This window comes from Somniosus microcephalus, chromosome 10, assembly GCF_052327205.1.
Source record: "Somniosus microcephalus isolate GS21.2 chromosome 10, FLI_Smic_1.0, whole genome shotgun sequence".
Taxonomy (NCBI): domain Eukaryota; kingdom Metazoa; phylum Chordata; class Chondrichthyes; order Squaliformes; family Somniosidae; genus Somniosus; species Somniosus microcephalus.
In genome coordinates, this window is record NC_140996.1 from 151603572 (window position 1) to 151629603 (window position 26032).

Consider the following 26032-nt stretch of genomic DNA (forward strand, 5'->3'; position numbering starts at 1 on the left):
GCCAACCAGTAGCCTCAGGGCACCCTTGCTGAAGCGCTCCGCTCGCTCCCTAGCCTTCTGCCTGATCCTGGGCATAGAAATGATGATCCAGCAATGGTCAGGCCTTGCTTCAGGGCTGCAGTGTGCAGGGCGTGGCAGCCAAACAAGTCCACCCTCCCCCTTTAAGAGCTGACTGGCGCCAGCGTGTCTGCCTTCAATCAGCAACGCGCCGCACCTGCGCTGTGCCTGCCCTCGGTGTTAGCGCCTCGGCTCGCCGGCTTAGCGCCTTATGATAGTTGTGCATTGCCTGCTTTAGCACAGCAGCAACCTCTTGGGGCGATGCAACTCAATTTCGGCGAAGGTGGTGCTAAGTTGCGCTGGGCGCTAAATTTAGCGAACGCCCGGCTGTAGCGCCCCAAATGTGGCGATACTGAATTTCTAGGCCTAGATCTTTCACATGGGGATATAGTAGAAGCTGAAATATCATGAACACTCTGCTCCCGACCTCGTTACAGCCTTGGTTCGAACATGGACAAAGGAGCTGAATTCCAGAGGTGAGGTGAGAGTGACTGCCCTTGACATCAAGGCAGCATTTGACCGAGTGTGGCATGAAGGAGCCCCAGTAAAACAGGTCAATGGGAATCGGGGGGAAAACTCTCCATTGGCTGGAGTCATACCTAGTGCAAAGGAAGATGGTTGTGGTGATTGATGGTCAATCATCACAGCCTCAGGACATCGCTGCAGGAGTTCCTCAGGGCAGTGTCCTAGGCCTAACCATCTTTATCTGTTTCATCAGTGAACTTCCCTGCAACATAAGGTCAGAAATGGGGATGTTCGCTGATGACTGCACAGTGTTCAGCGCCATTCACAATTCCTCAGATAATGAAGCAGTCCATGCCTGTATGCAACAAGACCTGGACAACGTTCAGGCTTGGGCTGATAAGTGGCAGTTAACATTCGCGCCACAGAAGTGCCAGGCAATGACTATCCCCAACAAGTGAGAGTCTAACCACTGCCCCTTGACATTCAACGACATTACCATCGCCGAATCCCCCACCATCAACATCTTGGGGGTCACCATTGCCCAGAAACTTAACTGGACCAGCCACATAAATACTGTGGCAACAAGCGTAGGTCAGAGGCTAGGTATTCTGTGGCGAATGTCTCACCTCCTGACTCCCCAAAGCCTTTCCACCATCTACAAGGCACAAGTAAGCAGTTTGATGGAATACTCCCCACTTGCCTGGATGAGTGCAGCTCCAACAACACTCAAGAAGCTCGACACCATACAGGACAAAGCAGCCAGCTTGATTGGCACCCCATCCACCACCTTAAACATTCACTCCCTCCACCACCGGCGTACCGTGGCTGCAGTGTGTACCATCTACAAGATGCACTGCAGCAACTCACCAAGGCTTCTTCGGCAGCACCTCCCAACCCCACGACCTCTACCACCTAGAAGGACAAGGGCAGCAGGCGCATGGGAACACCACCACCTCCAAGCTCCCCTCCAAGTCACACACCATCCTGACTTAGAAATATATCGCCGATCCTTCATCGTCGCTGGGTCAAAATCCTGGAACTCCCTACCTAACAGCACTGTGGGAGTACCTTCGCCACACGGACTGCAGTGGTTCAAGAAGGCGGCTCACCACCACCTTCTCAAGGGCAACTAGGGATGGTCCATAAATGCTGGCATTGCCAGCGACGCCCACAACCCACAAACGAATAAAAATAAAACTTTTTTAAAAATTGTAATTTTTATCGTAATGGAGATATTTGGCATACCATAAGAACATAAGTACATAAGAATTAGGAGCAGGAGTAGGCCATACGGCCCTTTGAACCCGCTCCATCATTCAATAAGATCATGGCTGACCTTCGACCTCAGCTCCACTTTCTCACCCGATCCCCATATCCCTTGATTCTCCTAGAGGCCAAAAATCTATCGATCTCAGCCTTGAATATACTGAAAGACTCAGCATCAACAACCCTTTGGGGTAGAGAATTCCAAAGATTCACAATCCTCTGAGTGAAGAAATTCCTCCTCATCTCAGTCTTAAATGGCCGACCCCTTATCGTGAGACTATGCCCCCTAGTTCTAAACTCTCCAGCCAGGGGAAACAACCTCTCAGCATCTACCCTGTCAATCCCCCTCAGAATCTTATATGTTTCAATGAGATCACCTCTCATTCTTCTAAACTCCAGAGAGTATAGGCCCATTCTACACAATCTCTCATCATAGGACAACCCTCTCACTCCAGGGATCAATCTGGTGAACCTTTGTTGCTCCGTCTCTAAGGCATGTATGTCCTTTCTCAGATAAGGAGACCATAACTGTGCACAGTACTCCAGGTGTGGTCTCACCAAAGCCCTGTACAATTGTACAAATATAAAAATTTGCCTTTTAAGACCAGAACAGTTGTTTAGCAGTCAACACACTGTAAAAAAAAAACAGTTACACCTATTCCAACGAGGCTAAACATTTAATGGGGTATTTAAACAACAATATTAGCGCGGAAAATCTCAAGTTTTCATCAGTTCCTCTGATTTCACTGATTGCCGGCTATGTGGCAGGGCAGAAGGGGTTTGGGGGTTCACAGTGCAGCCAGTTTCGGAGCAGTGAATGACTGACTGCAACTTCAGGATTTCCATGGTTAGATGTGCTAAAACGCTGACAGTTCGCCCACCCCAAAATCCGGGCCAATAACTTGGGATCTTCAGGAACACAAAGCTGGAATGCACAGCAAAATAAGTCTAAAATTTCTTTTGGAAGAGAGGTTTTGCAGCTCCAGGACTCTGTTTTTCCTTTACATGGATTCTTAGCCATTATTGTTAGTTGGATTATGATTTGAATTAAATATAGTGCAGCATTCCTGGCAGCAGGCATTACATTGTGTCCTATCGTCATCGGTGCTTTTTTAAAAATTAACATCAAGATACTTTTTCCAAATGAGTCACAGACCTTGCAGGGCAGAGGAAGACAAACCCAGCAGCTTGCATATTCTAATTATATTTATTATTGTTCTAAAAAAAAAGTTAATCAGAAGGGAATAGAATCAAAGTTTTCCTCCAGTTTCTTGACAGAGTTTGTTAGATACGGGAACTGGAAGCTAATAGTAGATACCAATATTAGGCACCATGTTTATTTATTATTTTGTTCAGATATCTTGCAAAACTCAGAAAGCAGAAAACTGACTCTAGGTAAGAAGGTTTATTATATATTTGCTGAGCGGGTCCCAAAAACTAATTGCTTTGCCACTTACGGTGATACATGAATTACTTCATAATGGTGGATGGGTGGATTGCAGTACGTTGCTGCCCAGTGCACAGGGGTTTGTTGCAAAACTATCCAAATGACTGACATGATTGGATGTGTTTTCAATGAACCGGTGAGTTTGCAAAATGGTACAGAATCTAGTGCACCAGTATTAATGTATTTCTTTCCAGTCTCTGGCCACCCATTTTGATTAATAGTACAAGGAATCCAGTATATAGCCTGTCCTAGATGAAAGGCTAGGGAGTTTAATTTAAGGTCAGACTCAGTGTACCAGAAAATTTAGTTATTCGTAATTTATGAATTAGGTTACATTATGACACTCTTCAGGGGTCGGATTCAATGAGTAAACAAAGGTCGGAAGCATGTGCAGAGAGAGTGAAGGCTGGCTATGATTGTAGAATTTAACCATCTTCTGTGCTTTTTCGATGATAACTGAGCCTTGTTTCTTGATGATAGATTCCATTTATTGTGCTAAGTTCCCAGGTTAATTTTTCTTAACTAGCTCTGTCTTGTTTAAATTCAAATTGCAAATACATGGCTATTTTCACATGTTTATTCTGACAAAAGGTCATCAACCTGAAACATTAACCCTACTTTCATCTCTCCACAGATGCTGCCTCACCTGCTGGGTGTTTCCAGCATTTTCTGTTTGGATTTTGGATTTTTTCACTCCTAGTGTAGATAGATACACTATGGGATATATTTTGCTCTGTGTCTAAAAGTAAAATACAAGTTTATTAAACTGTCATTGGTTTATAATGACAGTTTAGTAGAAGTATTTTTCTTTAACTTTACGCATAGAGAAAAACATACTCCAATGAATAACAGCAGCAAATGCATTGTGAGGTGAATGGGGCTTTCAGTACATCAACCTGATGACAGCAATTAAGCTTACAAATAAGGTCATTAGTGCAACTGCCCATGTTAACTTTGACCTTACAGATATCACTCTTAATTGTGTGGCATTTTGACTCCAGGACACATATCCACAAATAACAAATATATTGTGAAAATAGGAAAAGAAGCTTCCATAAAAATGACAGCAGATGCCACAAAGGGCTTGTAAGAGTCATGAAAGTGTAAGAAAGAAAATACTTTAAAATATTGGTTAAATAGTATAATACAGTTAATTTACCTGACTGACTTATTGTATTGAGAAACCCCCTATTTTCTTGTTCCAGTAGTATAGTCTGAGATACCCCCTTTATTCTTGCTACAATGGTACAGTCCTTAAGCTTGTCACATGGTATCCAGCCATTTTACAGTTCAAGCTCCACGAGGCTAGAGAGAAGGTAAAGGCTTTGATGGCTGGAGCGATACAGTTTTTGACCGTGTTCGTTTAAACGTGTTTTGCTTTGTAATTCTGTTTGTAAGGTGTTACAGTAAACAGTTTAAAGACAAAGTTACGTTTTGGAACATTTTATTTCGACACGCATCTACTCGTTGTTAAAAGCCTCAAAGCTCAGTGGCTGCATGTTTGGAAATTACGAGGCGCCACTACATTAGTCAAAAACTAGCTCCCTAAGAAGGAAAGGACGGAATTGTCGGCGAACGTATACATGAATGGTCACGGAGCCAGACGACAATATAAGAAAGCGAAGGTACAGTGACTGTTACTTGCCTTGTTCATTCTATTGAGAAGCTAAATAAGAGCTGCGGGTAAAATGGCCGAGGCCTTATGGAGCCGTGAGGAGCTTCCCCCAGCCAGAAGGATTGTTGGCCAAAAGAGGGAAGTAAAGCTCACCCCAAAGGCAATGGAAGAGAAGTTACATAGAAGAATAGGTGCAAGGAGGGCCAAGTTAGCTCAGATAACTGGAAAAATGAAGATAATTGATTGTCTCATGGAAGATAATGCTAACATTAAGAAAGTTGAAGACATAATGCATTATGATTTCTCCAAGTTGCATGAAGAATTTAATGTACTCAATGAAGATGTATTAGCACTTCTGTCTGAAGAAGAGGGAAACGCTGATCAGCACAACTGGTTTGATCTTAAATCATCCAGCATTAAGGACTATGTCAAGGCCACAGAACAGTGGATGTTAAAGATTCGTCAAGATGCTGATACAGCAGAGAAAGATAAAGATGACGATGAAGTCGGACCAGATGATAGCATTTCAGAGACTTCAGCCAGACCGAGCAAAAATCGAAAAGAAGGTAGCTCTGTTTCTGGACACAGGTCAGTCGCTTCTACCACATGCTCGTCGCGACGCATGAGAGAGGAGGTTGAACGGGCAGCGTTGATGGCGCGCGCAGCATCTTTAGTGGAGAAGCAAGCTCTTGAACGGGAAGAGGCCCAACTGCAGGCCCAAGAGGCCCAACTGCAGGCCCAACTGCAGGCCCAACAGGCCCAACTGCAGGCCCAACAGGCTCAAGTGCAGGCAAAGAAAGAACAGCTGGAGCTAAAAACAGCTATTGCGGTCTCAGATGCCAAGTTGAGTGTGTATGAAGATTATGAAGGCTCACAGGATGGCATGAACGCGTACTGCCAGTCAATGTTGTCACACAGAGTTGGATCCAGGGCACCTTCAAGAGTTAAAAGAGAATCTGAAGGCCATCTCCTGGCATTACAGCGTGGAAGAGAGGCCTCTCCACTAACAGGAGCACGTGATGCTACCCCAGACATCAGACGGTCTAGACTAGACCCTGCTGATGACCACCAGAGGCCTGAAGACACAGAGAGAAGCCTATACCGAGTGATGCAACGTCAGAACGAAATTACAGAGATGCTTGTTCTGATGAAATATATGCCTTCATCAGCCCCTGTGTTTTACCTGCTTTGTATTGTGTGTACCGCCCCCTTTTTCCTATTGTGTGTATTGGCTACGCCCCTGTCTTTTGTCATATAAAGGTCTCAAGAGCTGTATGAGTCATTCTATCAGATGAACCCGATGTGGAAAGACCTGCAATGTTTTTAGTGATTAAAAGCCTTCAGTTGAATCCTTTAAACTCCTTGGCCTAGAAATTCAGTTGGCTGCACCAGCCGTTAGCGCCTTAGGAGGAATAGATCTCGAGCGCTAGGCGCTTAGCGCCCGGGCACAGCGCGATCTGCACCTCGCCCCAACTTCAGTAGACATTTAGTGCCGGCGCAAAGTCATTGCGCGCGCTCATCTGCGCGCGCAGATCATGGCATCATTTCGTCGTGCAACGCCCTTTGTGCGCCCGGAACCGGAACTTCACTCGCGCCGCCCCATTGTGCGCCGGGCGGCCCGAACGACTGTGAAGTGGAACGGTACACAGCCGAGGCGGGCCGTGGGGAGCGCAAATTAAAGGGCACTCCTGCAGTAGAAAAGGCAGCTGTTTTGCAACACTCCTTCTGGTGGAGGAGGAGGAGGAGGAGGAGGAGGAGGAGGAATAACAAACAAAAAACAAATCCACCCTCCCCCTTTAAGAGCTCACCAGAGCCAGAGTGTCTGCCGGCAATCAGCAGCTCGCCGCACCTGCCCTGCGCCCAACTTCTGGTGTTAGCGCCCCGGGCTGCCGGCTTAACGCCTAATGATAGTCGTGCATCGCCTGTTTTAGCGCAGCAGCAACCTCTTAGGGTGATGCAACTGAATATCGACGAAGGGGGCTCGACTTTGCGCCGGGCGCAAACTTTAGCGGCCGCCCGACTTTACCGCCCCAAAAGTGGCTATACTGAATTTCTAGGCCCTTGTCTTTGAGTTATTGATGGCACATCACTTGTAAAACAACAGAATCTGTTTCGACTCCCTCAAAGAGACATACCAGTGTTCCAAGGCGACCCACTCAAGTATAAGCCCTTCATCAGATCCTTCGAACAAGCCATTGACTCCAAAACAGAGAGCAGCAGTGATAAGTTGTACTACCTGGGACAGTACACCAGTGGTAAACCACAAGACCTGGTCAGAAGCTGTGAACACATGCGACTGGACCGGGGATACATAGAAGCCAGGAAGTTGCTGCAGGAGCACTATGGTAACGAGCTGAAGATAGCCACTGCATATATTGAAAAGGCTACCAAGTGGCCACAGATCAGATCGGAGGACGGGGAGGCACTAAACACATATGTTATTTTTCTCATAGGATGTCGCAACACCATGGAGGATGTTGAATTCATGGAAGAGATGGACAATCCTACGACTATGAGAATCATCATCTCTAAGCTTCCTTACAGGATGAGAGAACAATGGAGAAGAACAGCCTTTGAGATAATGGAGAGACGGAAAAATAGAGCCAGGTTTGCAGACTTAGTGAATTTTATAGACAAACAGGCTAAAATTGCTAGGGACCCATTATTTGGAAACATCCAGGATGTCAGCCCAACTACTGATGGAAGAGTGAAAGCCAAGCCTGCTGAATCAAAGACTCTCGGGAAAGGTGGTTCCAGGGGAAGCAGCTTTGCAACTATCGTCACTCAGGTTGGGAAAGAAAAGTCTCAGAACTCATCTCCCAAAAAGAGCAGCACAGTGACGCCTGCTAATGCCTTTCAGAAGCCATGTTTATTCTGCCAGAAGAATCATACATTGGATTTCTGCAGTGACATCAAAGCACAGCCACATAAAGACAGAATCGAATTTCTGAAGTACAATGGCCTATGTTTTGGATGTCTCTCTCAGGGGCACCTGAGTAGAAACTGTAAGCAAAGAACAACATGCAGAGAGTGCACTTGGAAACATCCCAGTCTGCTGCATATCCACAAAGAAGAACAAGTCTCTAAGAAGAGTGAAGAAAACAATACTGACGAGAAGGTTGTTTCAAGTGCTCTGGTGTCGCTAGAACCAGAGACTTGTGGATTCACTGGGGCCGGTGACAGTGATTGTATTCTTGCCATCGTACCTGTAAAGATCAAGTCTAAGAGGAGTGAGAAGTTTGTGGAGACTTACGCCTTCATGGATCCAGGTAGTTCAGCAACGTTCTGCACAGAATCACTCATGCGACAGCTGAACGTTAGAAGCAGAAGAACAGAAATCCTATTACGCACCATGGGTCATGAGAAGTCAATGCAAAGTTATATCCTGTCAGACTTAGAAGTGTGTGGACTTGAAGAGAAGGACTTCATAGAACTGCCTAATGTTTTCACACAGAGGGAAATTCCTGTTAAAATAGGGAACTTAGCCCTGCAGAAGGATGTGGAGAGATGGCCTTACCTGGAAAAGGTGCATCTCCCATATATTGAAGCAGAAATTGGCCTATTAATTGGAACCAATGCCTACAAAACTATGGAGCCATGGCAGGTGATAAACAGCAAGGATGACGGACCCTACGCAGTCAGGACAGCCCTTGGATGGGTAGTCAATGGACCGGTAAGGAGAGATGATGGCAACAAGTCGAACAAGGAGCAACGACAAAATGTAACAGTTAATTGTATCTCTATCGCAAGCATTGAAGAGCTGTTGATACAGCAGTTCAACGCAAACTTTTCAGAACGCAGCTGTGAGGAAAAGACAGAGACGTCACAAGAAGACCATCAGTTCATGGATTTGATGACAAGGTCTACACAGTTCATTGATGGCCACTATCACATTGGTTTGCCACTGAGAAGACAGACCGCGAAGATGCCAAACAATCGCTGCATAGCAGAGCAGCGCGCCATCAGTCTAAAGAGAAAGTTGAACAAGAACCCCGACTTTCACGAAGACTACAAAGGCTTCATGAGAAACATCATAGCGAAAGGCTATGCTGTAAAAGTGCCCGAGGAACAGTTGAACAGAGACGATGGAAGGGTCTGGTACATTCCTCATCACGGTGTGTATCACCCAAAGAAGAAAAAGATCCGTGTAGTGTTTGACTGCACCACCTCATTCAGAGGAACTTCACTGAATGACCAGCTGCTTCAAGGTCCTGATCTTACTAATACCCTCATTGGCGTCTTGACAAGGTTTAGACAAGAGCTCATTGCCATGATGGCAGACATAGAATCAATGTTCTACCAAGTCAGAATCCCTGATGAAGATGCTGATCTTCTGCGTTTCCTTTGGTGGCCAGATGGCGACGTTAGTCAAATTATGGTGGAATGTAGAATGGCTGTACACTTGTTCGGAGCCACATCATCTCCCAGCTGTGCAAGCTACGCTCTCAGAAAAACTGCAGAAGATGGCAAAGGCAAAGCACCATCAGAGGCTGTGGAGACAATCTTCAGAAACTTTTATGTCGATGACTGTCTGAAGTCGGTGTCAACAGAAGATGATGCCATTGCACTGTCAAGAGACCTTAGAACTCTGTGTTCAAATGGAGGATTCCATCTGACGAAGTGGATAAGCAACAGCAGAGCAGTTCTAGCTTCTATCCCAGAAAAGGAAAGAGCCACTGAAGTCAAAGATCTGGACCTGAGCCACGATGTCCTTCCTATCGAGAGAGTCCTTGGTGTACAATGGTGCATTGAGTCAGACACGTTCAACTTCAGAATAATGGTTAATGGTGAACGAAAGACCATCCACAAGACGAGGGATTCTCTCCGTGGTCAGTTCCATCTACGACCCTCTTGGATTCCTGGCACCACTCATTCTGCCGGTGAAGCTGATTCTACGAGAGCTGTGTAGAGACAAGAGAGGATGGGATGAAGATATCCCAGAAGGTCAAGCTCAGAGATGGCTCAGATGGTTGACAGATTTGCAACAACTTTCTAGCTTCAATGCCAGTAGATGCATCAAGCCTGTGAGTTTTGGAGTTACAAAGACGGCTCAACTACATCATTTCTCGGACGCCAGTGAGGACGGCTATGGCACGGCTACTTACCTCTTGCTGACAAATCAACAGGGCCAGAAACATTGTGCCTTCCTCATGGGGAAATCCAGGGTGGTTCCGCTGAAGCAGGTCACCATCCCGAGACTGGAGTTGACGGCAGTGGTTGTTGCAGTTAAAGTTGACCAGGTGATGCGGAAAGAGTTACAGCTCCCATTAGAAGAATCTGTCTTCTGGACGGATAGCACGACGGTGCTGAAGTATATAGAGAATGAGAAGATATGCTTCAAGACCTTCGTAGCAAACAGAATCTCATCCATTAGAGAAGCTACACAACCATCTCAATGGAGGTATGTAAACACCTCATTAAACCCAGCAGATCAAGCCTCACGGGGATTGAAGGCTGAAAACTTCATGAGGAGTGAAACTTGGATACAAGGCCCAAGTTATCTGCTGGAAACAGAGAGATCATGGCCAGAAAGACCAGATATGCCAAGTCAGATTGCTGAAGACGACGTCGAAGTCAAGAGGTCAGTCACAGCAAATCTCATAACTACGAAAGAGAACTTTGACAGTGAACAAGCTTGTTAACCATTTCTCAGGATGGCACCAGTTGAGGAAAGCAGTTGCATAGTTTCTAAGGTTGAAAGAGTTGCTGCTACACCTGAGCGGTAAGAGAAAAGGGTATCGAGCCACTATCCATCAGTCTGAAAGTAACCCTGAAAAGCAGAGAATGCTTCTACAGCAATATATGCACCAGCACAAGACCACATTGGGTAAGAATTCATTGACCGTGGAGGATTTGGCCAAGGCTGAGATGGAGATAGTTTGCTTCAGTCAAAGACAAAGATATCCAGAAGAAATCGAAGCTTTACAGCGAAATACTCCAATCAAGAAAGGTGGTCATACCTACAAGCTGGACCCTACACTGCAAAATGGAGTACTGAGGGTGGGAGGGCGACTAAACAAATCTGCTATGCCAGAGGAGGCCAAGCATCCTGCTATCCTTTCTAAGGACCTCCGGGTTGCTACTCTCATTCTTCAGCATATACACCAGAGTATTGGACACAGTGGGAGGAACCACGTGCTTGCGAAGCTAAGACAAAGATACTGGATTCCAGGAGCTAATTCTGTAATAAGAAAAATACTCTCTGAATGCATTGTTTGCAGACGGTTACACGCTAGAGCTGGGGAGCAGAAAATGGCAGACCTGCCTGAAGACTGTTTGTTACCAGACAAGCCCCCATTTACAAACGTAGGGGTGGACTATTTCGGGCCTTTCGAGGTAAAGCGAGGACGGAGCCTTGTCAAGAGATATGGTGTGCTTTTCACTTGTTTGACCATCAGAGCAGTTCATATTGAGGTGACACATACGCTTGACACTGATTCCTGTATTAACGCCCTGCGGCGCTTTGTCTGTAGAAGAGGACAGGTGTCCATTATGCGTTCTGATAATGGCACTAATTTTGTCGGAGCGGAGAGAGAACTACGGGAAGCTATTGAAGGTTGGAATCAGCTTAAAATACAGGAAGCCATGATGCAAACAGGAATTAAGTGGATCTTCAATCCACTGGCTGCATCCCACCATGGAGGTGTCTGGGAAAGACAGATACGCACCGTAAGAAAACTACTCGGTTCTGTACTGAAGCTGCAAGTGCTTGACGACGAGGGACTTCAAACCGTTCTGTGTGAGGTTGAAGCCATCATTAATGACCGACCGATAACTAAGACATTAGATGATCCCAATGACCTCGAAGCCCTGACTCCGAACCGCCTGTTGTTGAAAACACAGCTAGTCATGCCCCCGGGAGTCTTCAAAAAGGAAGATCTGTATGCCCGTCGGAAGTGGAGGCAAGTTCAGTATATGTCAGACCTTTTCTGGACCAGATGGACAAGAGAATACTTACCTCTGCTACAGGAGCGTCAAAAATGGTCCAAAATAAAGAGGAACTTCATTGTCGGAGACATCGTCTTAATCGTGGATGATTTAGCCCCTAGAAATTCTTGGTTGATGGGAAAAATAATTAAGACCATGCCAGACTCCAGAGGCGTTGTTCGTCGCATTTGTTTGCAAACCAAGACCAGTACCCTGGAAAGACCGATCACAAAGCTCTGCCTGCTACAAGAAGCAGCGTGAAAGGTCCCTGAACAAAAAAAGTGGACATTTATATTGTAAATATGTTGAACTCATTAGTTTATGACTCTTAAGAATGTTTGAGTAATTGATATGCTTCATGTGCCTAGTCAATTAGGGGCCGGAATGTAAGAGTCATGAAAGTGTAAGAAAGAAAATACTTTAAAATATTGGTTAAATAGTATAATACAGTTAATTTACCTGACTGACTTATTGTATTGAGAAACCCCCTATTTTCTTGTTCCAGTAGTATAGTCTGAGATACCCCCTTTATTCTTGCTACAATGGTACAGTCCTTAAGCTTGTCACATGGTATCCAGCCATTTTACAGTTCAAGCTCCACGAGGCTAGAGAGAAGGTAAAGGCTTTGATGGCTGGAGCGATACAGTTTTTGACCGTGTTCGTTTAAACGTGTTTTGCTTTGTAATTCTGTTTGTAAGGTGTTACAGTAAACAGTTTAAAGACAAAGTTACGCTTTGGAACGTTTTATTTCGACACGCGTCTACTCGTTGTTAAAAGCCTCAAAGCTCAGTGGCTGCATGTTTGGAAATTACGAAGCGCCACTACAGGGCTTACACTCCTCTCGTATTTTTAAACAGCTCGAAATGCAAACCAGGTCTGCCAAGCATCTGAAAAATAAAGAACAAAATGAGCATTGACACCACTGTGTCAGCCAATGAGTTGGAGGCGGGGTGGGACTTAAGGCAGGACTTACAGCAAACAGTCTACCTTACAGCAAAGAAAGTCTATTTATTCAGCAGAGTCTATTTAAAGAGAGTGTCTATGAAGTACAGCAAACAAAACTCATGACCGAAACTACCGCAAAGTCTCCCAATAAAAGCAGGGTTACTTTTCCAGCAAAAAGCAGTGAGGGGAGGGTAGTTACATAGCACAAATTATGTGCGTAAAATCAAGCCCAGTTACTTACAGTGCGTGATTGGTGGGGGAATTGCCCAATCAGCTCCATTCTAGCTGGGAGTAGTGGTGCCACTATATGCTGCCAATAAAGAAAGGCTAATGTTTCTGGTGTGACCTGTCATCAGAACCTTATGCCAGTCTGTGTATTTTGAGGGGAAGGACAACATAAACCTTCATGATGAGGAAATTAAAAGACGACAGTCTCTTATTTTTAAATGCAAATGACAAATTCTGTCTGTGAGAGCAGGAGCGTTCTGAGGAACTGACTTAGACAGAGTTGATGTGTTCATGTTGTCCACAATGACTGGGGACATTAAACAAATTATTATCTATTCTCAGATTACATAGATACATAGATACATAGAAGATAGGAGCAGGAGTAGGCCATTCGGCCCTTCGAGCCTGCTCCACCATTCAATGAGATCATGGCTGATCATCCAAATTCAGTACCCGGTCCCTGCCATCTCCCCATATCCCTTGATCCCTTTAGCCTTAAGAAATATATCCAACTCTTTCTTGAATATACTTAATGAACTGGCCTCCACCGCCCTCTGTGGCAGAGAATTCCACAGGTTCACCACTCTCTGGGTGAAGAAATTCCTCCTCATTTCAGTCCTAAATGGCTTACCCCTTATCCTTAGACTATGACCCCTGGTTCTGGACTCCCCGGCCATCAGAAACAACCTTCCTGCATCTAGTCTGTCCAGGCCTGACAGAATTATATAGGTTTCGATGAGATCCCCTCTCAATCTTCTAAACTCCAGTGAGTATAAGCCCAATCGACACAATCTCTCCTCATACGTCATTCCTGCCATCCCAGGTATCAGCCTGGTGAATCTTTGCTGCACTCCTCCCATGGCAAGAACGTCGTTCCTCAGGTAAAGCGACCAAAACTGCACAAAATACTCAAGGTGAGGTCTCACCAAGGCCCTGTACAACTGCAGCAAGACATCCTTGTTCTTGTACTCGAACCCTCTTGCTACGAAGGCCAACATACCATTTGCCTTCTTAACCGCCTGCTGCACCTGCATGCTTACCTTCAGCGACTGGTGTACAAGAACATCCAGGTCTCTTTGCACTTCCCCTTCTCCAAATCTATTACCATTCAAATAATAATCTGCCTTCCTGTTTTTGCCACCAAAGTGGATAACCTCACATTTATCCACATTATAGTGCATTTGCCATGTTTCTGCCCAATCACCCAACCTGTCCAAATCGTGCTGGAGTTTCACGACATCCTCCTCACAGCATACCCTCCCCCCCAGCTTTGTGTCGTCTGCAAATTTGGAGATATTACAACCAATTCCCTCGTCCAGATCATTAATATATATTGTGAACAGCTGGGGTCCTAGGACCGATCCTTGCGGTACCCCACTAGTCACTGCCTGCCACTCGGAAAACGACCCGTTTATTCCAACTCTTTGCTTTCTGTCCGCCAACCAGTTCTCTATCCAAGTCAATACCTTGCCCCCAATCCCATGTGCCTTAATTTTGCACGCTAATCTCTTATGCGGGACCTTATCGAAAGCCTTCTGAAAGTCCAAATACACCACATCCACTGGTTCTCCCTTATCTATTTTACCAGTTACATCCTCAAAAAATTCCAGTAGATTAGTCAAGCATGATTTACCTTTTGTAAATCCATGTTGACTTTGTCCAATCCAGTCACTGCTTTCCAAGTGCTCTGCTATTACATCTTTTATAATGGACTCTAGCATTTTCCCCACTACCGATGTCAAGCTTACCGGTCTATAATTCCCCGCCTTTTCTCTACCACCTTTTTTGAATAGTGGGGTAACATTAGCTACCCGCCAATCCATGGGTACCGTTCCAGAGTCTATCGAGTTCTGGAAGATGACCAGCAATGCATCTACTATTTCTAGGGCCACTTCCTTAAGTACCCTGGGATGTAGATTATCAGGCCTTGGGGATTTATCGGCCTTCAGTCCCATCAATTTTCCTAACACCATTTCCCTACAAATACTGATTTCTTTCAGTTCCACCCTTTCATCAGACCCTATGTTCCCCGGCATCTCTGGGAGGTTATTTGTGTCCTCCTTTGTGAAGACAGAACCAAAATATGTATTTAGTTGGTCTGCCATTTCTTTGTTCCCCATTATAAATTCCCCCGATTCTGACTGCAAGGGACCTACGCTTGACTTCACCAATCTTTTTCTCTTCACATATTTATAAAAGCTTTTAGTCAGTTTTTATGTTCTCTGCAAGCTTACTCTCATATTTATTTTCCGTTTCTTAATTAATCCCTTTGTCCTCCTTTGTTGAATCCTAAACTGCTCCCAATCCTCAGGATTATTGCTTTTTGTGGCTAATTTATATGCCCTCTCCTTTGACCTTATGCTATCCCTAATTTCCCTTGTTAGCCACGGTTGGGTCACCTTTTTTGTTTTATTTTTATGCCAAACTGGGATGAACAAATTCTGTAGTTCATCCATTCGGTCTTTGAATGTTTGTCATTGCCTATCCACCGTCAACCCTTTGAGTGCCATTCCCCAATCAATCCTACCCAACTCGCTCCTCAGACCATCATAGTTTCCTTTATTTAAATTGAGGACCCTAGTCTCCGAGTCAACTACTTCATTCTCCATCTTAATGAAGAATTCGATCATATTATGATTGCTCCGACCCAAGGGGCCTCTTACAACAAGATTGCTAATTAATCCTTTCTTGTTACATAATACCCAGTCTAAGATGGCCTGATCTCTGGTTGGTTCCTCGACATATTGGTCCAGGAAACCATCCCGTAAACACTCCAGGAATTCCTCCTCCACAGTATTGTTACTCATTTGGTTGGCCCAATCTATATGTAGATTAAAGTCACCCATGATGACTACAGTGCCGTTATTGCACGCTTCTTTAGTTTCACTTTTAATGCCATCCCCAAGCTCCGCCTTACTGTTTGGAGGTCAAAAACCGCTCCCACTAACGTTTTTTTCCCCTTAGTATTTCTCAATTCTACCCATACAGATTCCACCTCATCAGAGCTAATATCCTTCATTACAATTGTGTTAATCCCTTCTTTAACCAGTAATGCTACCCCACCTCCCTTTCCTTTTTGCCTATCTTTCCTGAATATCGAATACCCCTGGATGTTGAGTTCCCAGTCCTGGCCTTCCTTGAGCCACGTTTCCGTAATCCCAACCAATTCGTATTTGTTTACTTCTATTTGCGCAGCCAATTCATCCACCTTATTACAAATGCTCCTCGCATTAAGACACAAAGCCTTCAGGCTTGTTTTTTTAACGCTCTTAGACCTATTAGAATTATTATTTACTGTGGCCATGTTTGATTTAACCGTTGATTTCTCTGACTGCCACTTTTGTTTTTCTCCTTCCTATCTTTTGCTTTTATCCTTGTTTCCCTTTCCTCTGTCTCCCTGCTCAGGTTCCCAACCCCCTGCCATTTTAGTTTAAACCCTCCCCCACAGCACTAGCAAACACTCCCCCTAGGACATTGGTTCCAGCCCTGCCCAGGTGCAAACCATCCGGCTTGAACTGGTCCCACCTCCCCCAGAACTGGTTCCAATGTCCCAGGAACTTGAATCCCTCCCCCTGGCACCATTCCTCTAGCCACGTATTCATCTGAAGTATCCTTCTATTTCTACTCTGACTAGCACGTGGCACTGGTAGCAATCCTGAGATTACTACCTTTGAGGTCCTGTTTTTTAATTTATCTCCTAACTCCCTATACTCCGCTTTTAGGACCTCATCCCGCTTTTTACCTATATCGTTGGTGCCTATATGCACCACGACAACTGGCTGTTCACCCTCCCCTTCCAAGATGTTCTGGAGTCGCTCGGAGACATCCTTGACCCTTGCACCAGGGAGGCAACACACCATCCTGGAGTCTCGTTTGCGGCCGCAGAAACGCCTATCTATTCCCCTTACAATTGAATCCCCTATTACTATAGCTCTACCCCTCTTTTTCCTCCCATTCTGTGCAGCAGAGCCACCCCTGGTGCCAGGAAGTTGGCTGCTGCTGCCTTCCTCTGATAAGCCATCCCCCCCAACAGTACTCAAAGTGGTGTATCTGTTGGAGAGGGGGATGGCCACAGCGGACCCCTGCACTACCTGCCTGCGCCTAGTACTCTGCCTGTTGGTCACCCGTTCCCTTTCTTCCTGTCCAACCTCTACCTGTGGTGTGTCCAACTCCGTAAATGTGCTATTCACGTTGTCCTGAGCATCGTGAACGCTCCAGTATGTGTCCAATCGCAGCTCCAGCGCCGCAATGCGGTCTGTCAGTAGCTGCAGCTGGATGCACTTCCTGCACATGTAGTTGTCAGGGACACAGGAAGTGTCCCTGAGTTCCCACATATCGCAGGAGGAGCAGATCACGGGGCCCGTCTGTCCTGCCATGACTTACCCTTTAATTAATTGAATTTAAATTAAATCAATCAACAGTCCCTGCTACACCAGAGAGACCTTAGAAACTATGGCCTAGAAATTCAGTCGCGTTTGCGCCCACTTATGGGCTATAGAGTGGTTTGCGCCGGAAGGTTTTTCGCGCCCGAAATTCAGTTGGTCCGTAACATCGACGTTAGCCGGTAGCGCTGTGCCGGCACCGATGACGTCATCGGTGTGCGCAGCGCCCCGGTTCCAATGCAATTCCGGTCCGACCGCCAAATTCAGTTGCGGCCGCCTCTCCCGTGGCGGCCGCAAACAGCGTTTGCAAAACGGTGCCTTGCAGCTCCGAGAGGCCGGCGCATAAAGGTGGAGGGGCGGCCGGCCGCTTTCCCGGCGGCCGCCTGGCCGCACCTCCCTCCCCGGACTCCTGCACCACCCCCCCGCGGCATTGGTGTGTCACTCCCGCGAGCCCGGCACTTCTCCGTGGTGCCGGGCTCATTTGCCGGGGGAATCCAGCGGCGATCTCACGGCTGCAGGCAGCTCCTCCTTAAGAGAAGGAGGAGGCCTGCAGTACCCCAGCCTGCCGCACCGCATCGGGTGCCGCAGCGGCAGCTGGACGCCTGAAACTGACATTCTTCGCCCCAAACGAGGCGGCCAAACCCTCCAATAGCGCCCGCCTCTGTGTTGGGGCGGCGCAACTGAATTTCAGGCGGGCGCTACGGGAATCCGGCCGAGCGCTAAATTTCGGGCGCTAAAGACCTGGCGGGGCTGTACCTAATTTCTAGGCCTATAAACCAGAGTTAAAGTTTAAAAAAAAAAGAGAAATACTTACCAACCAAATACTCACCAACCAATCACTTACCTGCTTCCTGGTGATGTCACACTTAGATTGCTTTTTACCTTTCTCCCCTGCTGTTGAACTGGCGCTGCTCCTGACTCACTGCCGCCGGCGTAACTGCCGCCGATGCTGTGTTCCCACACAGGCCCGCTCTGGTCGGGCTGCTCCTGACTCACTGCCGCCGGTGTAACTGCCGCCGATGCTGTGTTCCCACACAGGCCCGCTCTAGTCGGGCTGCTCCTGACTCACTGCCGATGGTGTAACTGCCGCCGATGCTGTGTTCCCACACAGGCCCGCTCTAGTCGGGCTGCTCCTGACTCACTGCCGATGGTGTAACTGCTGCCGATGCTGTGTTCCCACACAGGCCCGCTCTAGTCGGGCTGCTCCTGACTCACTGCCGATGGTGTAACTGCCGCCGATGCTGTGTTCCCACACAGGCCCGCTCTAGTCGGGCTGCTGCTGACTCACTGCCGATGGTGTAACTGCCGCCGATGCTGTGTTCCCACACAGGCCCGCTCTGGTCGGGCTGCTCCTGACTCACTGCCGATGGTGTAACTGCTGCCGATGCTGTGTTCCCACACAGGCCCGCTCTGGTCGGGCTGCTCCTGACTCACTGCTGCCGGTGTAACTGCCGCCGATGCTGTGTTCCCACACAGGCCCGCTCTGGTCGGGCTGCTCCTGACTCACTGCCGATGGTGTAACTGCCGCAGATGCTGTGTTCCCACACAGGCCCGCTCTGGTCGGGCTGCTCCTGACTCACTGCCGCCGGTGTAACTGCCGCCGATGCTGTGTTCCCACACAGGCCCGCTCTAGTCGGGCTGCTCCTGACTCACTGCCGATGGTGTAACTGCCGCCGATGCTGTGTTCCCACACAGGCCCGCTCTAGTCGGGCTGCTCCTGACTCACTGCCGATGGTGTAACTGCCGCCGATGCTGTGTTCCCACACAGGCCCGCTCTAGTCGGGCTGCTCCTGACTCACTGCCGCCGGTGTAACTGCCGCCGATGCTGTGTTCCCACACAGGCCCGCTCTGGTCGGGCTGCTCCTGACTCACTGCCGCCGGTGTAACAAAACACCCAACATCTATAATGAGGGAGATAATTCTATTCATGTGAACTCAGCATGAGGTTTCTGCTGATGATGTACTCTTGGGAAAAGACACCCAAGGGCAGTAAAGGGATCAGCCAGAGAAGCAGCAGCAACCTGAAGTAAATTCAGAGGACAGCCCATTGCCATCTGCGTGACATTTATACCACTCTTATACAGGAGACCTTCTCTTGACTTCCACATCTGTTAACAATCTAGGCCTAAAAATGCCCAGGACACGATCCCAGCAGTTGCACCAGGGCTGTGCTTGCTGGTGCCCTCCCGTGCTGACCCTGCTGGAGTTTGTGGGGTCATTGGGTGTGCATTTAATTTATATGGGGCTGGGAAAAAGAGATTTCCCCACCTAAACCTACAGTTTAATAAATTTCTTTTAAAATTTTAGACACAGAGCAAAATATATCCGATAGTGTATCTATCTACACTAGGAGTGAAAAAGTCCAAAATACAAACAGGTCCAGGCCTCTTCGCCAAGGTGCAGACAGGAGCTGGCTTCTTACAAGACCAATCATGTTTCCATCTGAGGTCAGGACCTGGCTTATCCAAGTCCTGGACTTTTTCTGAGCCTGAACTGTTGGACTGCCCCCAGTTATAGCTGGAGTCCCGTGGAAATACAGAAGGACTTTGGCTGCTCCCCCATCTACAACTTGCCCTTTCCCTCCACAAATATACCATCATATCTGCGTGCGTCCCATTCATGCCACCTGATGAAAGCAACTTCCAAACCTTTTGAAGAACAATGTCTGCACACACAACTGTAATTTTAATTAGGAAACCATATTTTGTATGTACCTAGTGTTTCTTACCACAGTCATCCCTTGGGGTCAAGGTATGAATATGTGCTTTTAACTCCAGCCTTGTGCTTTTCCTAGGTGCTACCTGAGTGACAGGTTTGGATGTGGTGGCTATCTGCTGTGTTGAAATAGGAGCCTCCTAGGACTGAAGCAGCCTTCATCTCATGACAGCTAACTCCTGAACTGGGCCTGCAGCAGGCTTCACCTCTTGTACTCCTGCATGTACAGCATGGCCCTGCTTCCATTCTGCCACATGTGCAAGCGTTGGAGCGGCTGATGGGTAAGGTCACCTGAGAGACCACACATCATCCATGCCCATTCCTGCTATCTCAATAGTATTGAACACTAACTCAATGTGCCATCTGACCTGCGGGAAAGTAAACCTAATTGTTCCAGAGAAGTCAGTGAAACTGTGTGATGCATGTGTTTAACCCAGCCCCAATCCTTCGGAGGCCAGAAAAAAGACCATCTTCTCCAATCTGTTACCCTGAGTCGAAATGGTAGCAGTTTGAGCATTGATGGAAGAAGCACATGTTGCCTTAGGGCCTCTGTCATGGGGCCCTCTGTTGCAAATATCCTTAGAGTTGCCACACATCTAGAGTGAATCCCGTAGTTGCAAGACATGCACTATATTTGTCCTGCTACTATTCCAGTAGTGATACTGCTTTGTAACTGCTTACTAGTGCTAGCACTAGTGGCCATTACGCTAGATACTAGGGGAGAAAAATTTGTGTTTGCCGGCAAAGTTGCAGGTGTCACTGGCAACTGCAGTTAACGGCTGCTGGAAATGGCCGCAATGCTAACCAAGTGAAATTGGTCTGGGGGGCATGGAGATAGGTGGCGCAGCACTCACCTTCAATGCAACGCTGTCCTGGTGCCGTTGTTGGAGGGATCCGGGACGAAGTTCCTGTCCAGGTGCGGCATTACAGCTTCCCACAGCCTCTGTGAATGAAGCTGTGGAGCTCGCAAGGAATTGTGGGAAATGAAGAGATCTGAGAATTAAAGGGGCCATGCACACTGAACCAATACAAAATAAAATGCAGTGAATCAATACATTTTTCAGCCCATTCTGCCTTAAAAAAAAAATTAACATTAAAAAGAAGTCCCAAATGTGAATATTCAGCTCTTAAATCTGAATTCTCTTCCTAACCTCAACAATTGGGAAAAATGCCTCAGCACTAACACAAATGGCTCAGCAAGCCAGGAAAGGGGCATCGAGGGTCTCACACGCAGCACTCCAGCTTTGTGCAGGGGGTCAACACTGCAAGACAGGCCTTCTACCCACAGGGGCCAGGAGACGCTCCAGAAAGAACGATGTGGGAGTACATCACTAAGGCCATCACTGTCAGCAGTGTCACCAACTCCCCACCCCCCACCACCTGGCTCCAGTGCCCAAAGATGCTTCATGACCTCAGACCACTGGTCAAGGTCAGAGAATGCATCCTCAAAAGCTGTCTCCTACCAATTGTACCACTAGCCTCACATGCTGCTCAATGCACAACCCCCAATCACTCACCTACCAACAATCTGCACCAATGACGAGGCATATCTCCCACTCCTAGCCTCAACTCACCCCTTTGGAGGAAACAGTGCAGGCCATTCTTGGCAGGGGCATGGTTGAGTGCTTGGCCAGCGGCGGGGCTGAAAGGATACAAGATGCTGGTAGCCTTGTACGTTATCCTCCTTCTGGCATGCACCTCATGCTTTTCCGCCCTCCCGTCAGCACAACTCCACCCTTGTGCCTTCCTCATTTCACACACCCAAGAAATGCAGCCTGCCCAGCCAGTGGGTCAACAAGAAAAGGCAGCTTGCCCAGCCAGTGGGACCATAGCCATAGTCATAGTCATAGAGTTATACAGCACAGAAAGAGGCCCTTTGGCCCATCGTGTCCACGCCAACCTTCAAGCCCTGTCTATTCTAATCCCATTTTCCAGCACTTGGTCTGTAGCCTTGTATGCTATGGCGTTTCAAGTGCTCATCTAAATGCTTCTTGAATGTTGTGAGGGCTCCTGCCTCCACCACCCTTTCAGGCAGTGAGTTCCAGATTCCAACCACCCTCTGGGTGAAAAAGTTTTTCCTCAAATTCCCTCTAAACCTCCTGCCCCTTACCTTGAAACTAGGCCCCCTGGTTATTGACCCCTCTACTAAGGGGAAAAGTTCCTTTCTAGCTACCCTATCTATGCCCCTCATAATTTTGTACACCTCAATCAGGTCCCCCCTCAGCCTTCTCTGCTCTAAGGAAAACAACCCCAGCCTGTCCAGTCTCTCTTCATAGCTGAAGCGCTCCAACCCAGGTAACATCCTGGTAAATCTCCTCTGCACCCTCTCCAATGCAATCACATCCTTCCTATAGTGTGGCGACCAGAACTGTACACAGTATTCCAGCTGTGGCCTAACTAACATTTTGTACAGCCCTGCCTTCGATCTAATTTCTTTTCTTTCCAGTTTTGAAGAAGGGTTCGACCCGAAACGTCAACTCAAATTTCTCTCCACGGATGTTGCCTGACCTGCTGAGTTTTTCCAGCATTTTCTGTTGTTATTTCAGATTTCCAACATCTGCAGTATTTTGCTATCATCCATCATAACCTCCCTGCTCTTATATTCTATGCCTCGGCTAATGAAGGCAAGTATCCCATATGCCTTTTTAACCACCTTATCTACCTGTCCTGCTGCCTTCAGGGATGAATCCATCCCGGATATCCCGGCCACAAAGGGGCTGTCTGGGATGCATCTTCCTCTTTGGCTTCCTCCTCTTCTGCGTCTTCCTCTTCTGTGTCTTCCTGTTCCTTCTGTAAGCGGATGCTGTAAATGTGAAATAACAGCATAAAATGCTGAAAATACTCAGTTGGTCAGGCAGCATGTCGACCTGTGACGTGAACTCTGTTTTTCTCTCCACGGATGTTGCATGACCTGCTGAGTATTCGCAGCATGTTCTGTCGTCTCAAAGGCCTTCAATTAGCATCCGAGTCCTTGCAAGCATCCCGCAGCACTCCATACACACTTAGAAACTTTTCACATCTATTGCAGCATGCCACCAGTTCAATAAAATTAAAAAAAACAGTCCAATCCCTTAAATTCAAACTTACCTGAATGATGTGTGTCCTATTGAGAGCTGCAGCCATCACCACTGTCAGCCTGCTTTTTTTTGGAAGGCGCCAGGAAGAGTGCTCCTCCTGGGTTCACAGAAAACCCCCCAGCCCACTGCCAGCACCTCCCCCGCACCCACCCACCCAAGCTCTGACAGAATTCTGACAGTTACTGGCAGCGCAAAGAGGAAGAGGAATATGGCTGCTGCCGCGGAAACCACCACCAGCTGGCGAAAGAGCAGTGGCCGCCATTTTATCACCATTTCATGGCGCTACGGAGTGGCGGTGAGTACATGAATTTCTAGCCCTAGGTCCTAAGATGCTGTTATAAATGATCTTTATGACTGTGAATGACTCATTAGGGCTGCTATTAACTGCTGGTGGAGTACCGCAGGTGGTGGGCAGAGTATGCCCACTGCCCGCCCCTTCTTGCCATTTTGAGGACTGGGACTCATTTACGTTCTGCCGGTGAACTGCAGGCACCAAATGGTAAATCGGCCAGCTTCCACACTGAGACAGCCGACCATCAGAACTCGGGTGGGTGGGTGCAGAGGAGGTGCTGGCAGTGGGCCGGGGGTTTCTGTGAACTCAGGAGGAGCACTCTTCGTGGCGCCAGCCAAAAAAAATTAGCATTTCCTGTACCTCATAGGTCCCTGATTTGCACAAAACAAGTTGGCTCCCGCCAGAAACAGGCAGAAGCTCCGGTTGTCAATCTTGGGGTCCTAACCAAGATGGTGGCAGTCAGAGCAGCAGTGTAAATGGGGCAGTAAATTACCCAATGTGATTGTTAGGCCTCTACCACCCAGTTATGCCTGATGAAAGGAGTTAAAATCGGCTCTACCAAGTGCGGCTGGATAGGTAAAACTACAGAATTTACCCACTAACCAGTGAGCACAGCAGCTGCAAAAGATGGAGTCCGAGGCAGGGGAGATAGCAGCTTTCCTTATGGCCCCATAAAAGAACATTTCTGACTTACCTTTTGGGCTACTTCATCCTTCCAGACACAGCTGCCAGCCTGCTTTCGCCTGGCTTGAAAGCTGTGGCGGATTTCCTGCTCAGGCCCAGGTTGAAATGTAATTGGGGCTGTATTGACATAATAGGGCCCCGATTTGCATAAGTTCATGAGGCTCCCGCCTGCTTTAAGTGGGCACCTCAGTCGCCAGTAGACCCCTTTAGGTTACGATCACAGGTGGTGGTAAAGGGCCCAGTTCCAAACAAGTCACTAGCCTACTCAGTTTTAACTGCCCATTCAGGGTGGTGGAGATGTGGGGGCGTAGGATTAAAATCAAATCTCATGTTTTTTCATAAATTGCCCAGATGGATGGATGCATCCACTTGAGATTAGCTGAACTCCTGGTGTTGTTTTGCTACCCAGAAGTATCCCACCAGCAGTCCAGTTGAGAACTGATTAAATTCATCAACTGCTTGGCAGATAGGTTGAAACAGCTGATAGTGTCAAGAATAAATGTAGTAACAATCAATGCACGGGTCAAACATGTTGCTGCCTATTGCCAGGCAATCCAAAGCATAGCTTAAACATATTCATGGATTTTCACAATGGTCTACTACTCACTACCTCTGTAGGCCTGACAATGAAAACAATCCAGTAGGTTGTTCATAAGGTTTCTATTTGTCAATGTATAATACAGTAAAAGGCTGAATTAACCTCTACATGTGAGGTGCAATGTTTCTTTAAATGACTGGGTAGTCACAGAGCATTTTTTAGTAGGTACGCAGCCAGGCACTCAATAAGATGGAGTTGTCCAACTGTAATAGCTTGCATTGAAAGAGTATTTTACAGTTGTAAGAAATCTGGGTCTGCAGAATTGGGGTGCATCTTTGGAGGGCGAGACTTCCGCCTGACAAAAAGATCTCCGGACTGCGGGTCATTCAGATAGTTTGTGTGGCCTCACTGGCCTCTGCTGGGCTGTCTGTCAGGAGTGAGAGCAGAGATTTGCTGCAGCAGGCCTCAGAAGACACAACCACCACTGACAGCTCGACCGAATATGTAGATGAGGCCCGAGAACTCATTTCTAGGGATACTCGGAGCTCGCGCAGTGCTGAGTCTAGGCCCGAAAATGTGCCCAGACTAATCTGTACCCCATTAATCTTTGAATGTGTGAGTGCAGGTAGCTAAAACCATTAAAAAAAAGGCCAATAGCATTTCAGGTTTTATAAATAGAGCCAAAGAATACAAGTCCAAAGAGGTTACGGAAAATTTGGATAAAACAATGGTTAGGCCACAATTAGAGTACAGTGTGTAGTTTTGAGTACCCAATTATAAAAAGGACTTAAATCTACAGAGAGCATACAGCATAGATGCACCAGGATGATACCAAGGATTGTGAAACGATAGTTATGGGGAAGTTTTTAGATACCAGGACAATTTCCATTGGAGCAAAGAAGAGATTTAATAAAGGTTTTAAAAATTATGAAGGGCATTAATAAATTAAATAGGGAAAGTGTATTTCCTCTGATTGGGGACTTATCAGTTTAAGATTGTCAAAAAGAGAATGCAGAAGGCTGTTAGAGCATAGAGCACAGGGAATAGCTGAGGCAGAAACCATTGTATCTTTTAAAGGAAGAGTAGATAAACATTTATTCAGAGGAAGATACAGGACTATAGAGGGCCATGGGTAGTAAAATTAGTTTTGATTGCTTTAACAAAGAGCTGGCACTGGCATGATGGGCCAAATGGCATCCTTCTGTGCAGCAAATTTCTATTAAACTTCAATGGTTGACATTGTTCCCTTGACAAACACCACAAAAAAGTTATAAAAAGGCAAATGGTATTCTGGGTTTTATGTATAGAGGAATTGAGTACAAAAGCAAAGAGGTGATGATGAATTTGTACAAGATATTGACAGTTGGAGTATTGTGCGCAGTTTTGGGTAACAC